This window comes from Bemisia tabaci, chromosome 1, assembly GCF_918797505.1.
Source record: "Bemisia tabaci chromosome 1, PGI_BMITA_v3".
Taxonomy (NCBI): Eukaryota; Metazoa; Arthropoda; class Insecta; order Hemiptera; family Aleyrodidae; genus Bemisia; species Bemisia tabaci.
The window spans coordinates 65,729,160-65,744,972 of record NC_092793.1 but is presented as its reverse complement, the minus strand read 5'-3'; the positions used below and the strand labels follow the sequence as shown (position 1 = coordinate 65,744,972).

The 15,813-nt window shown below is 41.9% G+C and overlaps 1 long non-coding RNA gene across 3 annotated transcripts in view; it reads left to right on the top strand.

Moving 5' to 3' along the window:
• Positions 1–127: 127 nt before the first annotated feature.
• LOC140225729 (uncharacterized) overlaps positions 128–15,813 on the top strand; it is a 95,792-nt gene continuing 80,106 nt past the window's right edge. For 2 of the 3 annotated variants that reach the window (XR_011900711.1, XR_011900710.1), the window contains exons 1-3: positions 128–278; positions 1,203–1,475; positions 2,102–2,256. This is a non-coding gene — a long non-coding RNA (uncharacterized lncRNA). Of the gene's footprint in view, positions 279–1,202; positions 1,476–2,101; positions 2,262–15,813 lie in introns of those variants that run through there. The other variant, XR_011900713.1, reaches the window with a different exon arrangement.

Sequence of the window (15,813 nt, the reverse complement as noted above, 5' to 3'; positions counted from 1 at the left end):
ATGATGCCGGCGGTGGAATTTAAAAATTTTAAAAGCACATTTTGCGCAAAGGTGATGCCGCTGGCCTAAATTCAAAACTTGACGTCACTTTTTCCAAACCAATCGAGTTCAAGTTGGCTGGAGTTGCGCAAAGCTTGTATTTTTGCATCCAGGGGAAATTTCGGCCATCTTGAAGGAGTTGCGAGTGTATGTGATAGTTTAGTTTGTGATTTACAGCAAATGAAGGAGATTTCGCGTTGAAGTCCAGTTATTTAATTTTTTAATATTTTGTTCAAAAGGTAATTGAAATCTTAGTTTGCCGATAAGTGTTTACTTGTGTCAGATAAAGTGCTTTCATTCTGTGTCCTGTGTCATCTGTGAGCTGATATGCTGTCAGGAAGGATGTGGCTTACTACGGCTGTAACCTATCTTGTTCCCGAAAATCCTCGAGATTTTGCCCTTCTTTGATCTTTCTATTCCAACACTTCAATGTGTGAGCACCCGAAATTATATATTTCACTTCATTGGGTTCCTTTTATGCCGTTGGATAGCCTTTTTTTACCGAGGATTCCTCCGTTTTTAACTGTCATAAACATTCAAGTTTGCATTGCTTGAAAGGGTGCTCCACTAGCATTTTTGTGCATTTTAGCCATTATTCTCCTACTCCCACGCTTTCTTAAACCCAACTCTTGCCTTTATTCAGCTGCATTTGAATCTTCCTTCTTAGTAATATCGTCCCTGGCTCATCAAATTTTCAAATGTAAGTGTGTAGACATGGTGGCTGTGGCGCCCAGCGACCAAGGATCCTTCATGATGCTTTGGTACTATCCGCACCTTAATCCCATCTCATCCTTTTATTCCTTGTATACTTTGAAGGTCATGAGGGCCTGTAAACAATTCTCATTTAGAGATTGATGAAGGTACTGATTTGATCAATTGTTGCACACTTTCTAATGTGCGCTATATCTTTCATTCATACTCCGATTATACAGGAGGTTCAGCCCTTTTCATATACACTGTTTTTTTGCTTTGAATAGTAGTGAGATTTTTTCTGCTGGTTCAATAGTTTGTCTGCTGTTCCTTATTTGAGCAATTTGTTAATCAATGGTCCTCATGCATAACATAGTTTTAGGCTCTAACGTCTGATTGCAATGCCATAGATCTATTTCCTAATGTTTCTACCGTCATCTTTCTAATGTATTTTTTATTTCTCTCTCTTTTAGGCTTCATCTGATGGCATTTAGTCTTAAATGTGCATGTCTGATGGCATTTCATTCTATCGGGCTCACAGATTCACGCGTATGATTTTCAGTTCCGTTTTCTAAGTGTTCAATGATGTGCCGGTTCAGTTAAGAATAATTTTCACTCTTGAGACTGCGCTTGGATTATTCTTTTTCGCTCCATACATATCCGCTGCCTTAACGGATCTCTAAGTTGTCATCGTATAATTGGATTTCGCGCATCACTGTTATTACTTATCCTGATTGAAGTTAGGGGTAAGTCTGTTCAGTTTCTCTCCTTAATCATGAACTCTTATCTTTTTTTTCTACTATCCTCCTCAGATGCTATTAATCTCTAGATTTAATCATCCTTTATATTCTGAAGTCATGTGCTCACTCATATCCCGGTGAATTTAAACTGTAATACCTAGTCCTCAGAGGTTAACTGCCTCTTATACTTCGCATGACCCATCCTGACAATGTCCGATTCATAATGAGCTAAGAAATAGGGGCTAATATCTGAAGATGTTGCTCCTGTACGTTTTCTTTCAGTTGGATTTTTAAGCATGAAGAATGTCTAATTTGCAAACTTAATCGATTAGATCAAATATTGTCTTTATTTTATTCTGGTCCAGCACCTTCCACGCACTAGCTTCCATGGTCTTGGATTTCCCAGTAATAGTGCTGAATTTCAAGTTCAAGCCGAGGATAACAGCAACAACAAGGATAAAAATTGTTCAGTACACCAAGACTGTTATACGCTGTGTGATGAGAGTATTTGATGAATTACGTGATAGAGTTTGAGTTGATAGTGTTCTCTCAAAAAGAGCACTGAATGGTATTTTTTTCTTCCCTATTAAAATAATTTAGTTCAAGTTAATGAAGTTCTCTTTAATTTTCAGATGGCATGGTGATAGAAGTGGATTAGGTGGCCTTTGAGTTGTGGCCAGACTGGAGTCTCAACTCGCAATAAGTTGTGAGAATGTCGGCTAGTATGAGACGGGCCCTTCAGACGGTTCCTGAATCGCTCCCAGCTGATCATGTCACCAATTCAAAGGTAAGGCCCTTTATTTTCTTTGTAAGTAGGACAAGTGATTAAATCTATTTCGAAGGTTGTGAAGATTTAAAATTAAGAGAGCTGAGAGCCAGAAATGTACCTAATTCAAAAGTTTTACGGAGAAATTGTTTTTTATTCCTGTGTCGTTGGGTTCGAGGACACTCATTTCCTGCGCAGGTTCTCGGCAATCGTTTTTGTGCGGAGTTTAATCAATCTATAAAGTCAAATCATGAGTCTCATGATCATTTACCTACGAGAATTAGTCATTTTTCTTTCCCAGAGAATCAAGATGAAATTTTCAGCTTTTTAATCTATCATGGAAATGTGGATATATCTACTGACTGTCAGATCTTAGAATCTTAACAGTTTAGAGGCCGGCATAACGCTTGTCATAATTCAGGAGACAGCGGTCAGTATTACCTCCCTGTATGCTCTATATATTAGACCATATGTGCTGACATTTTCAATCCTAAAGCATCCCAAAATGTATTGCCCTCAGGAGACAGATGTTTTTTTGATTCCTTTTGCATTCCTGCCCCTTGTTATGTATGCATGTTATGCACATCTCCTTGTTATGCAACAACGGTTGCCTTGGGCTGGTACATGGTATGGACGGAGGGGGGGAGGGGCTTTAACTGGAAGCGCAAGGATTACCACTTGTGTGGTATTTGAAGTAGTAAAAAAAAATATAAGTATGTGATACTCCTGTATCTAAAACCATCATCGCTCCTGAAAACTAGCTGTGCATATCAAAGGGTTTCACATTTTTTGGAATGAAATTAGAGCACCGACTTGAGGTTTAAGATTCTCGTGACTCAAAATGTTTTCAATTAGGTCTTAAAAGCTGCAGCTTGACCATATGTTAAAGCTGATCTATTGACACAAATTAAATCAGGCTCCTCTGCAAAATGTTCCCCTACCGGATGGAGCCTGATTCTGAGATAGAAAATGACTCTGGTCAGGCTACCCAGGGGTAGACCCTGATTTTGTGAGCACGGAAAAACTTTAATTACTTGCTTCCTTTTGCTGTTTACTTGCCATTGTTTAAGGACTTAACTATAGCAACAGAGACAGTAAACATGGAGTGAACAGAGATTTTTCAATTTTCATAATTTGTTTTTAAGAAAGTTGATGAAAGCACAGGCCAGATTTCCCTCCTGTACCCTTTAAGATTTAATCCTATGAAAGTGACTCATTGGTTCAAGTAATCAAATGATGATTTTTACTTTGTTATATTTTCTCTCAAGGTTTTCTTTCTCACTGCTACCTTATTGTTGTGCGTTGATAAGTGATCCTGGAAAACTAATCCTGCCACTTAAAGTTTAGATCTGCAGAATTTTCACCCAAGTTAGTAATAGGAGGAAAGACCAGTTTCCTTGCAAGTTGAATTACTTTCTGTTACTGAGGAGCCTGCTGAATCATTTCAGCTGTTGATGTAGAGACAACTCCTCTCAGTAATAAGGACCACACAACATAAAGATTAGAGAACCCCCGATTTCCCGATTTTCATGCGGTAATAAACCTGAGAATCATGAACGAGGGGGGCTTGGACTCCCCCTTAACTGAAAACATTTTTGGAGGAAAAAATGGGCAGTTTTGTAGTTGAAAAATTTCCTTTAAGCTGTGTTTGGAATATTATCACCAGAGTTGAGTCATAAGTTTGGATAAGGCCCAATTTTGAGTAAGAAGAGCCCTACAATGCATCAAATTGGAGGTCGATTGTCCAAAATTTTCAGGGGTGACCCGCTGAAATCCCTCCTCTGCACAAGAAAGACTCGGACCCTTCTTGGAAATGTGGAGCTCAAGCCACCTCCGAAAAATGGCTGCAGCTACGCCACTTGGATGTTGATCACTTTTTACATCGTAGAAATGCAAATTATAGTTCGAAATTTTGACTCCGAGTGTTTCCAAGAGTATTACAGGGTGGCTAGCGACCGTGAAAACCGGGGAAAGTCAGGGAATGCAACTCGAACGGGAGAAATCAGGCTAAAGTAAGGGAATTTCGTCAACGGTCAAGGAATAATTTGTGGAGACGGGTTCCACGTAAAAATCGGGTCCGCGACGGGCCAGCTGATACCGTTATTGTGCCAACGTTTAAAAAAAGTTCGGGAATGATACATTGATATTTTGCTAGCTACCCTGGTATTAGCAGTGCTTTGCACTACAAATTCCAACTCAATGTTTTTGAGCCCGAGATCGTTTATTTAGCAGTACTGAACAGTCTCAGTTTAAACCTTCTAGCCTGACTGCATCGCAATTTACGACGGTCTATGCTGTCGTGCTAAGTAAGAACGTCGTATGAACATTCGATAGTCGCCAAATTTCCTTCGATTAAATGTCAATTTTTGAGGCAAGTTATGAATATTTTTCCTTGGAATTTTCAGGAATTTCAGATGAAATTGCGATCAGAATCGTCTGAAAAATTATAAGGAAAATATTCATAAGTTCGCCAGGAAATTAGTGTTTCATCAAAGGAAATTTGGCAACGCCTGATGGTTCATACGGCGTTTTTCCTTAGCACGGCTGCATTATCCGTCCTGCCGTCCTGAGGAAGAACGCCGTCTGAGCATTCAGACAATGCTAGCAAAACCTGAATTTTCTGTTAGACTTATCAATATTTTTCCCCAAATTTCCTTGAAAAATTCGCAATTCAATCTCAAACTATTTGAAAATTTCCCAGAAAACAACTCATACCTTTCTTCAAAAATTAATGTTTTCTCGTAGGAAATTTGGCAATCATCCACGGAGAAAAAAAATTCGTGCGTGGGACCCGAAGTTTAGGTCATATGGATCTCTGAAGTTTTCGGATTGAGCATCTGAACACTTCAGGTCCAGCTGCTGAGGTTTGGATTACACATCTGAAACTTCAGTTCTTACATCTGAAGTACTTCGGTTCTCACATCCGAAAAACTTCGGTTCTCACATCTGAAGTACTTCAGATGTAAGAACTGAAGCTTCAGATGTATGATCCGAACCTCGACAGCTAGACCTAAAGTGTTATAGATGCTGAATCTGAAAACTTCAGAGATCCATATGACCTAAACTTCGGGTCCCACGCACGAGGTTTTTTTTCTCTGTGTCGAGTGTTCATACGACGTTATTCCTCAGAACATCGGCGTTGGTGACTTGAGTGCGCGTGGATTTTCTCGTGACGTCAAGCTGGTGCATTTAAATTCGGCTTGTGTTGGCATTTTCGTCGTTAGCGTTTTCTCGGGGTCGGATGGAGCGAAGTCGGGCGAGGAGCTTTCTCTGAGCATGGAACATGTCTCGAGACCCGAGACGGACCGCGCGCCAGGCGACGGAGACGGCGAGAAAAGCGCGCTCTGACGTCACGCTTAATCATCGTTTATTTCGTTGAAAGATAAATGAGAAGAACTCGCGAGCTGTGCACGCCCGAAACTCGAGACGCCTTTCCTCAACGCGGAATAGGGGTGGGCTCAGGCCATCCGAGTCGATCCCGAAGACCAGTCCTAATGATGGACTGTCTCGTCGTAGGTTTCCTCTACGTCAGCCATTTGCGATTTGTCATTATTTCCAAGCGTGACTCTGATCCCCGCTTGTCGAAGGAGGTGAAAAATAACACGGTAAAAAATTAAATTGCTGATTCAACAATTCAATTGCTAAAAACAGTGAGTGCAATGTTTCAATGTAGATTTTACAACAAAAAAATGCTTCTTTAACCACCCCCGTGGTTAAAGTAGTTTACAATGTGGTTAGAGTAGCATTTTTTTGTTGTAAAATCTACATTGAAACATTGCACTCACTGTTTTTAGCAATTGAATTGTTGAATCAGCAATTTATTTTTTTCTGTGAAGCCCAAAGAGACGCTTGCAATAGAAAAGTATGGAAGAAGAAAAAAAACTAATTGCTTCCCTCAGTGATAACTGAAAAATATCAGGAAATTTGATGTTATCAGGAAATCAGTGAGCAAATTGGTCATGGATCAGAAAATTTGGAGTGCTTCAAGCATTCTTGAAACATGTTATTCAATTCATTCAACATGTTGGTTTTCTTATTTATTTATTTATTTATATATTTATATATTTATTTTTTTAAATCGAAAGATTGTCAATTTATTCGAGCAAAAAATTAAGGAATATTGTCCGAAATATCAGGAAAATCCAAAATTAAGTTTTCGTGGACACCCTTAAATTAGTTGATCAGCAGTCAGTCGACGTGTTCAAAAAATAGAGCGTGAGCTCCTCACGGAAATCTCTCTATTGAGAGGGTTTCCATTGTCTCTTTGAAGAACCCGCTGAAATTCTGAAAATTGGTCGTGTTGTTCTAAACCAAAATCACATTTTCAAGTTTTTATATACAAAAGCCTAATGTGTCCAAAAATTGAATTTTCTTGTAAATTCAACGCAAATTATTAAGCAAGATCGTCGAAATCGGTCATGACCCACTTCACGTACTCTTCGGAGCACTGTGATTTTCCAAAATCTCCTTGCCAAGTAATACTACGTTAAGTCTTAACATACTTGTCCGACCTTATATTTGCTCATAAATTCTGTGTTATTACAGCAGGATGAGTAAAATTGGTCATGTCTCAATCCAAACACTGCTGGAAGCTCGTCCAAAAGGCTGAAATTTTGTTCATCAAGTCAGCTTTTTGATCCTCGCTTGTAAAATTTGGATTTTTGGCTTGGTTAGGTTTTAAAATCCACCGATTCAACCACATTTATCCTAATGTCTCTATTTTCTTTCTTTTATCCTTTTTTTCTTTGCTACAACTAGACCTTATAGGAAGCATTTCAACGACGAAACTACCAGACCGCGTAAATTGTTTGCAGTGTTCAAAAATCTCCGCTCCTATTTTATTTTTTTGAGGGAGAGCAAATCAGTATCATTCCTTGAAATTTACACCGAGTTCCGTTCGTTTGGAGAAGAAAAATCAAGTTTTCAAGAATTGGTGTTGAGTAGTTTTTCATTTAAAAAATTAAAGTAAGACAGGAAGTCTGCGACATCGCAAACCGAGGTACAAGGTTTGGTAGTTACATCATCGATTTTCCAGTTATTTTCGCCGGAGGTTGGAAAGGTCATTGGAAAATTTATAGGTGTAGGTGCACATCTGCACGTGGTTTTAAGAAAATGAAGATTTATTTTAAGTCTTCAAGTACGTCATGTAACGCACTCGTGAAAAGATCGAAGGGCTGAAGGTCCAATCAAGGCCTTCTTTCAATACTTGCTCTACTGAAATACTTGAGCACTTGACGCAGAAGCCCATGGAGAATTGTACGGAATCAATTTCATCTAACTTAGATAGGGACCAAAACAATATCGAGAGTAGATCGGACATCGCAAACATTGCACAATCGGGCCCTTAGCGAGGGGCATTGGAAGCACGCTTTTACGTGGGGCGCCAAAATTCCTCACGGCCTCTCCCTTTTCCCATGTATGAAATCGTTTTATGGAATTTATTTCAATGGTCATTTGACAGGAATATAATTTTATCGAAGACTCAAGTCTATCCTCAACGCACGCAAGAATAATCGGTGCTGATATCAGAACACTGTTCCGAGCAAAGGTGCAGAAAGTGCTCGATCGGCAAATGTGAAAGCACCTAAAAAGGGGTAAAAAATGTGAAGGTACCTGGAAAAACTGGAAGATATGAGAAAGCAGAAGGCATACACCAACCAAGTGCATAATCATAGCTTTTGGGGTAGGAAACTGTGTAACGCGATCGCTTATGCGAAGAATTTCCCAAGGAAACGGTGAAGCGCGGTACTCTTATGTGGACAGTAATGTGGAGGCAACCTCAAACAATGTGAAGGCAAAGAAATTTCTGCACCGAACTGGTTCCTTCGGCTCTCGAACTTCCTTTGTCACAATCACAGAAGTTTTTGTCATAAGGACAGAGCACACCGCACCGTGATGACAACCAAAGTTACATATCCTCACAACAGAAACGACCTGTAACTATAAAAAAGAAAGTTCGGGAGCCCTGTGAGCTAGCACCAAGCATTTTGTGTGTGTGAAGTAGTCGTGCAATTTCATATTTTCCTTCGCACTTTCATTGGCATTTTTCTGTTACATGCGGAAAGGAAGAAAGAGTGCCAACTTGTACTTGAAATGGACGCAATCAGCTTCTTGTAAGTTCTTTTCAAAACAGCAGCGCAACTTAGAAGGAATGGCCAAAGGCAGATAGCATACATTCAGGATTTGTCCCCTCGAGAGGAGACATGATTTTGTCAAAGTAGGCAGTTAGGAACTTTCTCTGGACCTGTTGATGTTGAAGCCAGGGGGAGGACTTTCACCCGCCAGTTTACCGGCAGGAGGGGCTCAAAATTTACCCTTGCGACGCACCTGTGCGGGGTAGTTTTTATCGCCTTTACTTACTTAATTTTTGTCAACCAGCATGCTAGCCATCACTCCTACATCTTTTTATTTTAGTATATTTAATCTTACATGGCTTCTGGTTCCCAGAGGAAGATCCAAGAGTTTGGTAACATCGGCTCTCCTCCATTTCAACCCGTGTTGCATAATCGATTCTCGTCGGACCACCCGACCCCTCCAAGAATCGATACATTTCCATAGGTTTAAATGGAGAAAAAACAATGTTGCCGATTTACCGGATCCGCCAATGCCAGTAACTGTCGTGCCGAGGAAAAACACAGTTTGACTATCCAGGATGTCGTCAAACCCGATACCTTTTTTGATAATTTCCTTTGAAACTTTCCCAAACTCTTTTTTATATTTTACCGTGTTGTGTTAGTGCGCTGAAAATAGAAGAAAAAAAAACTCCGGCTGTGGAAGCGGGCTGATTCACGGGCTACATAGACATACCGTCCGCGTTCTGGGCTCAGAGGCCAAAAGTTCCGGATGTACCATCCGAAGCAGTCGGAGCTACGGCTCCAGCACCCGGAACTTTGGGCCTCCGAGTCCGTAACGGACCAGTGGCGTGGCGTGAATTGCGATATATCGATTGTTATGCCATTTGAACCTATGGAAAAGGATCGATTAACAGGGTGTTCGCAGCGAACACCTTAATAATCGATTCTTTACCATAGGTTTAGATGGCATAACAATCGATACATCGCAATTCACGCCACGCCACTGGAACGGACGGTATGTCTATATAGCTCGTAACTTTTTTTTTTTCAGTGTAAGTAGGCCTTCGGAGCGTTGAACGTTGGATCACACACGGAGAAAAAAAACCTCGTGCGTGGGACCCGAAGTTTAGGTCATATGGATCTCTGAAGTTTTCAGATTGAGCATCTGAACACTTAAGGTCTAGCTGTCGAGGTTCGGATCACACATCTGAAACTTCAGTTCTTACATCTGAAGTACTTCAGCAGCTGGACCTTAAGTGTTCGGATGCTCAATCCGAAAACTTCAGAGATCCATATGACCTAAACTTCGGGTCCCACGCACGAAGTTTTTTTCTCCGTGCATGCTAATGCTCATAGAGTGTTCTCACCTGGCGACGCACAAGCCTGTTAACCGTGGAAGAGGTCTCTTTTTTTTTCTTCAAAGCACGGAAAATAGGAAGTGACGCGTATCTAAGTCAAAACTCGGGAACACGCGCCGGCGAACGTTATCTGCTCGTCACGTTCTAAGTAGTGTCGAGCGTTGAGTGCGAGTCGGGCGCTCTGTTGCTCCGTTCGGAATCTAGCATCTCGTTTGAAATCAATAAGACTCCTTTCCCGCTCCTTGCACCCCGCTCAGTTTCCGCGGTTTCTCCGTCGCCGGACGCGCACCGCCGAATCTATTTCCCGCCACTTAGATTTCAGCGCCTCCCGCCGCCCGCCGCCCGCGTGGAACCCTTTCCGCCAGGATCATCCTCGACCCGATAACCGCCTGAGAGCTAACTCTGGAAAAGATTTAAATCTCTAATGCAGCCCTACCTCAAGGATATAACCGTCAAGATTTCTCATAGAGTACATAGAGTCGTAATGTAGGGTCGCTTTTTCGATACATTTTCGATCCAAAATGGCGGTGCGGAATACGTGGTAATTCCTATCTCCTTTATTGTTGTTGTTGTTGTCATCGGATGGCCAGGTACCCGTGTATCAACAATCGATTATGTATCGAAAAAGTGACCCGGCGTCACACAGGAGTCTCGGAATTCGGGACATGGAAAATGCTTAAAAGTGGCGCCAGCTCTCCCACTTACATTACGACTCTATGTACTCTATGAGATTTCTAGTCCTAGTTTGAGATTTACCGGAGACATTTTGACACAGGGTGTCTACATGTCCGGAAATAGTACCGATTCTTTAAGGGCGGTCCGGAAGTACTGAAAGAGTGCGGAATTTCCGCCAGAAAGTCCGGAGTGTTGGTCATTTTTGTCGCAATTTGAGCGAGAAATTCAATTTTTTGAAATTTCTTGAATTTCGTCAATTGGAGGTACTGAAAAAGTACTGAATTTTTCTCTTGAGGAAGTACTGACTTTCTTGGGAATGTACTTACTGTAGAAGTACTGATTTTTGACCTGCCTGTCTTAGTAGACACCCTGTTTGGCCAAATTTTTAACCCCTCCTTGTTGGGTATGCTCGAAACCATCCATGTGTCAAATTGCAAGACCTCCACCTCCCTCCTTGTAAATCATGGTTAGGTTAGGTCCAACCATCGAACATAGATGTGTACCAGAGACTGGAGGCTCTCCACTGGTATCTTGGCAATGCTGCAGTACTAAGGAAGAACGCCGTATGAACATTCGAGAGTTACCAAAGTTCCTTCGACAAAATGTTTATTTTTAAAGCAAGCTATGAATATTTTTCCTTGAAATTTTCAGGAACTTTAGGTGAAATTGCAAACAACATTATCTAAAAAATTGGGAGGAAAATATTCATAAGTTTACCAGAAAAGTCGCGTTTATGAAAGGAAATTTGGCAACGCCTAAAGGTTCATACGGCGTTCCTCCCTAGCACGGCAGAATGGTGGAAGCTTTTCCTTTCGGGACTCCAACATTCAACTGTTTCCCTTCCTATAATTAGGTGACCGAAGCTCAAAATTCACCCAGTAGGTAGGTCAACAGTCGCCAAAAGAGTGATGACTGGTGCTCCCTTATAATTCGCCGTTTTCCCGACCAAGGAACGTAACTACATTGCTAGGTTGACTTGAAAAATTCAATTTTTTACAAAAATATACTAGTGATTTTTTCCCCAAGATTTTTCTGAGTTTTGCATGAGATTAGAAGAGAAATTCGTGAAATTCTCATTGAGGACCCCTAAGATTCTCCTGGTAAAAATGCCATTTTCGAGGGGGAATTTGGCAACATTGAAGTATAGTTACGCTCCTTCGAAAGGAAGACAACGAATTGTCCATAAAGAAGTGTTGAATCACAAAAAGTAAAAGCTCCAACCTGTCGCCAAGAAGCCAGTGGAGGGTTTATAGCCCCTGATGCGTACATAGTATTGTAAGAATGATGTAGCCACTAGTTAACCCCTACCCCACCGATGATGCCGTTCAAGCTGGAATCTTCCGCGAAATTCGATGATTCTTCGATAACAGTCGAGCGCAACCTTTCTGGCCTCCATTTGCGACAGATGGAAACAACATGAGAGGAATCAAGAAACCTTGTCAATCAACTTGTTGCATTCATGTGAGTCAGCGCCTCTCACGCCTTGCGCACTGGCGCCGCGCGTTGAAGGGAGGGTGACCATAAGAAATCGTTCTCGCCCCTCAGAAGTAAGATGACAAGTCGCGCGGCAGCATAGGGGAGTTGCTTGGCTCTGAGGGAGGATGATCACTGACCTACGCAATGGTTGGAACCATTTTGAACTTAACCCGACCGGCCGTCATATCGTGACTGTGATACATGGCAACCTACAGTTAACGCGAGAATTTGTCTTTTTTTCATGTTCTCTCTAACGAGGTATCACACGATGAAGGTGTTTGTTGTGTGAAGTTTGCGAGAAACACGACGATGCCACTGGTTTTCTCTGAAATGAATTCCCAAGCTCAAAAAAAGCTCTCAAGTTGAGGCCAAAGTGGAGTGGATATCCCACCCTATCCTGAGAGTCCACGTCTACACCAAGACAAACTCTCCATGCAAAGATAGGGAGCAAATACATTGACAGTGCTGCCACTTAATTTGGGGACTCCAAAACTGAAAACACGGCAACCCTGCTAATGTATTTGTTCCCTATCTTTGCATAGAGAGTTTGTCTTGATGTAGACGTGGACTCTCAGGGTAGGGTGGGATATCCCCTCCATTTTGGTCTCAACTTGAGAGCTTTTTTTGAGCTTGGGAGTTGATTTCAGAGAAAACCAGTAGCACCATCGTGTTTCTCGCGAAATTTTACATTAGAATCAACAGTCAAATCGCAAATTCCTCACACATGCAACATCTCCATTCGAGGAACGCATCACACCACAACATGCAGAGCAGGAGTTAACCCTGTCAGTTGCAAGACTCGACCATCAAACTTCAATTATACGACATGCGCAACTGATGACCCATTTGGTCGCGCACCGAGAACCGCTCGACCTTGTTAGCGATTTTTTCTGGGAGGGTCAGCCGAAGCGTGTAAAAAAATGAATGTTGATGTTGGTCATCGCAACGGTAATCGGTTTACGGCCCTCGGAGGTCGATGCGTTGATTAGGATCTCAACGGAGGCCTCAAAAAATCCTGAAACTCATCAGAGACCGGTCAATGCTTCAGTAATATCCTGATTTATCGGCCATACATTCGATCTATGGACTACATTTTCCAATGAGGAACCACCATTTCAGGCTCTGATTTTGCCACCCCGCAAAAAGTCTAGGAATGTTCATCATTTTCTAACGTACCCTCACGGCCCACGCTTCATCGACGAAAATCTTACAACTTCTCCATGCAAGTTTTTTCATTCTGAATTCTTCAATTTTAAGAGACCTCGCGCCTTTTAAAATTTTGTGGGAAGCAGTTTTGCAACGAAAACTGGACCTAAGATTGAAAACATACACGCGATATTTAAAGAAACAATTTTAAATCTACTGATGATCCTGTATGCGTGATGACCTGAAAGACAAAGAAACATTGAACTAAGGCTCCAAGTTTTTGAAACATCCTTGGAAACCTTGAATTTTTAGGGAATTTCCCTCTAAAACCTCGAAATTCTTTCTTTCAGCCGAAAAATTTCTTTACTATCTACCGCATTTATATGCCGCGTCGACGAGAATTAGGATGTCTGCCTCCGAGCGCTCAAATTTTAGATTTTTCAGTTTCGAGAGACTGCCCCCCCCCCCCCCCCCTTTGTGTGTGGAAAGCATCTTGATGAAGAATTTTGCCTAAAAATGCAAAGAAACTTCTTGAAAAGTCAGGGAATTTTGAAATCCAAAAATCCTGTGGATCTGTTGAAAAGCCGTTGATAAAGCAGAGAATCTTACGTTCAAAAACGCTGAAAAGCAGCGGTAAATTCAAAAAATTTTGTATTGTAAGAAAAATTCTCACCCTGTCAACAAATTATCCTGCTACAGAGTTGGCACTCTGCACGGAAAAAAAAATTGCCGATTCAACAATTCAATTGCTAAAAACAGTGAGTCCAATGTTTCAACGCAGATTTTACAACAAAAAAATGCTACTTTAACCACCCCCGTGGTTAAATTAGTTTACAATGTGTTTAAAGTAGCATTTTTTTGTCGTAAAATCTGCGTTGAAACATTGCACTCACTGTTTTTAGCAATTTAATCGTTGAGTCAGCAATTTTTTTTTCCCGTGTGGCACAGCATTTCAGCCTATCCAAGAAGCGCGATCAAGTGGGAAAATGCAGCCGTGTGTCTTGTTGACTGTTGAGCAAGGAGAATCGAGTGGCCAACCGGCGAAGCGTCGCCGGTTGCATATTTGTATTCGTCCGAGTCGCGGCATGCGTTTCGGTGGCTCGCTCGTCAGCCCCCCCCCCCCCCCCCGGTTCGTCCCCCCGGGGTGGGGGGAGCTGAGGTGAAGTTGGGTGTGTCGTCTTATGCCCAGCTTGACTTGGCGAGTCCCAAGCACAACCTTTTCCGAATCCGGGCGGATGTGTGCGCCCCGGCGTAGCTGGACGTCGTCGAACGTTGACTGGACCCCGCGGGTCGTGCCCGAGCGCCGCTACCGGTTCGGGCGACGACGCGACGTCCGCGCTGCACAGTGGGATTCCAGCCTCCGATAGCCTCAGGGTGCCTACAAGTCCAGAAATTCCGGAAATAGTATTGCAGGGTGTCTACAAGTCTGGAATTTCCGAAAAGTTCGAAAATAGTAATGATTTTTCAAGGGCGGTCCAGGAATACTGAAAAATTCCTGAAATTGCGGAATTTTACTCTTTTTCTGTCATTTTTATTGCAATTTGAGCGAGAAATTCAAATTTTTACAATTTTTCGAATTTCGTCAAATGGAAGTACACTGGGGAAAAAAAAAAAAAAAAAAAAAAAAAAAAAAAAAAAAAAAAAAAAAAAAAAAAAAAAAAAAAAAAAAAACACATTGGATCTAGAGTCCAGATTCTTGAAAACATTGACGAGAAACAGGACTCATGATTCAAGCGGATTTAAGCTTAAATCAAAAGGAAATCCGCTCAAATTAAGAGGCTTTGTTCTTGATTTAAGCTTAAATCTGATTGAATCAAGATTATTTTTTCTTGTCGATGTTTTTTAGAGTCTGGACTCTAGATCCAATGTGTTTTTTTTTTCCAGTGTACTGAAAAAGTACCGAATTTTCCTGTTACGGAGGCACTGAATTTCTTGGAAATGTACTGATTTTTGGGAAGCCTGGTTTGATTAGCTACACTTTTTTTTTTTTTTTTTTTTTTTTTTTTGGAAATCAAATCGAGTCTCTCGCCGAAGGATTGCGATTGTGCACTTATCATTTTCTCAATTCGGCGCTTCGAATTGGTGTAAGTCGCAAACGGATGAACGGATAGGTGTCCCAGCTCGGCGCGTCGCGTCGGTCGTCCAACGGATCCCTATCCTGCGGTGCTAAGGAAAAACGCCGCATAAACCCTCGAAAGTTGCCAACTTTCCTTCGATAAAGTGTTCATTTTTGACGAAAGTTTTTCGCATTTTCCCTTCGAAATTTTCGTATTTTTTACATTAAATCGAGATCAAAATTATCCGAAAAATTTGAGGAAAAATATTTTCGATTTTCCAACTAAATTCGCTTTTTATCGAAGGGAATTTGGCAACGTCTAAAGGCTCATACTGCTTTGTCCGTCAGCATGGCAGTATCCTCCGCGGTGTCATAAAACCGAAGTAACGAGTTGAATAATGAAGAGTGCCGTGTGTTGAGGGTGGGCCGCATCGCCCCCCCCCGCACCCCCTCCCCGTGCTCGGCGCCCCGACGCCCGCGGCGCGACGCTCGATTGAGCGGAATGGCGGGTGCGAGGCGGCCGAGCGGGCGCGCGCCGCATTCTGTGCTCATTCATCGGTGTCGCCGGTTGGAAGCGGCTCGAGGCTCCTCGATCCCGCATCTTCGTAGTGAACGCATCACTAGACCAGGTAAGGAATTAAGCATCGCAGGGTGACAAGTTCGCGAAATGTTAGGAGATTTTCCCGCGGAAATTCGAAATTTGCTCCCCCAGCCTGAACGCTCAATTTTATTTCCATTTTTTAAAACTTCGCGCCTTAATTTTTTTGTGGAACAAATTTTTATGAGATATTAC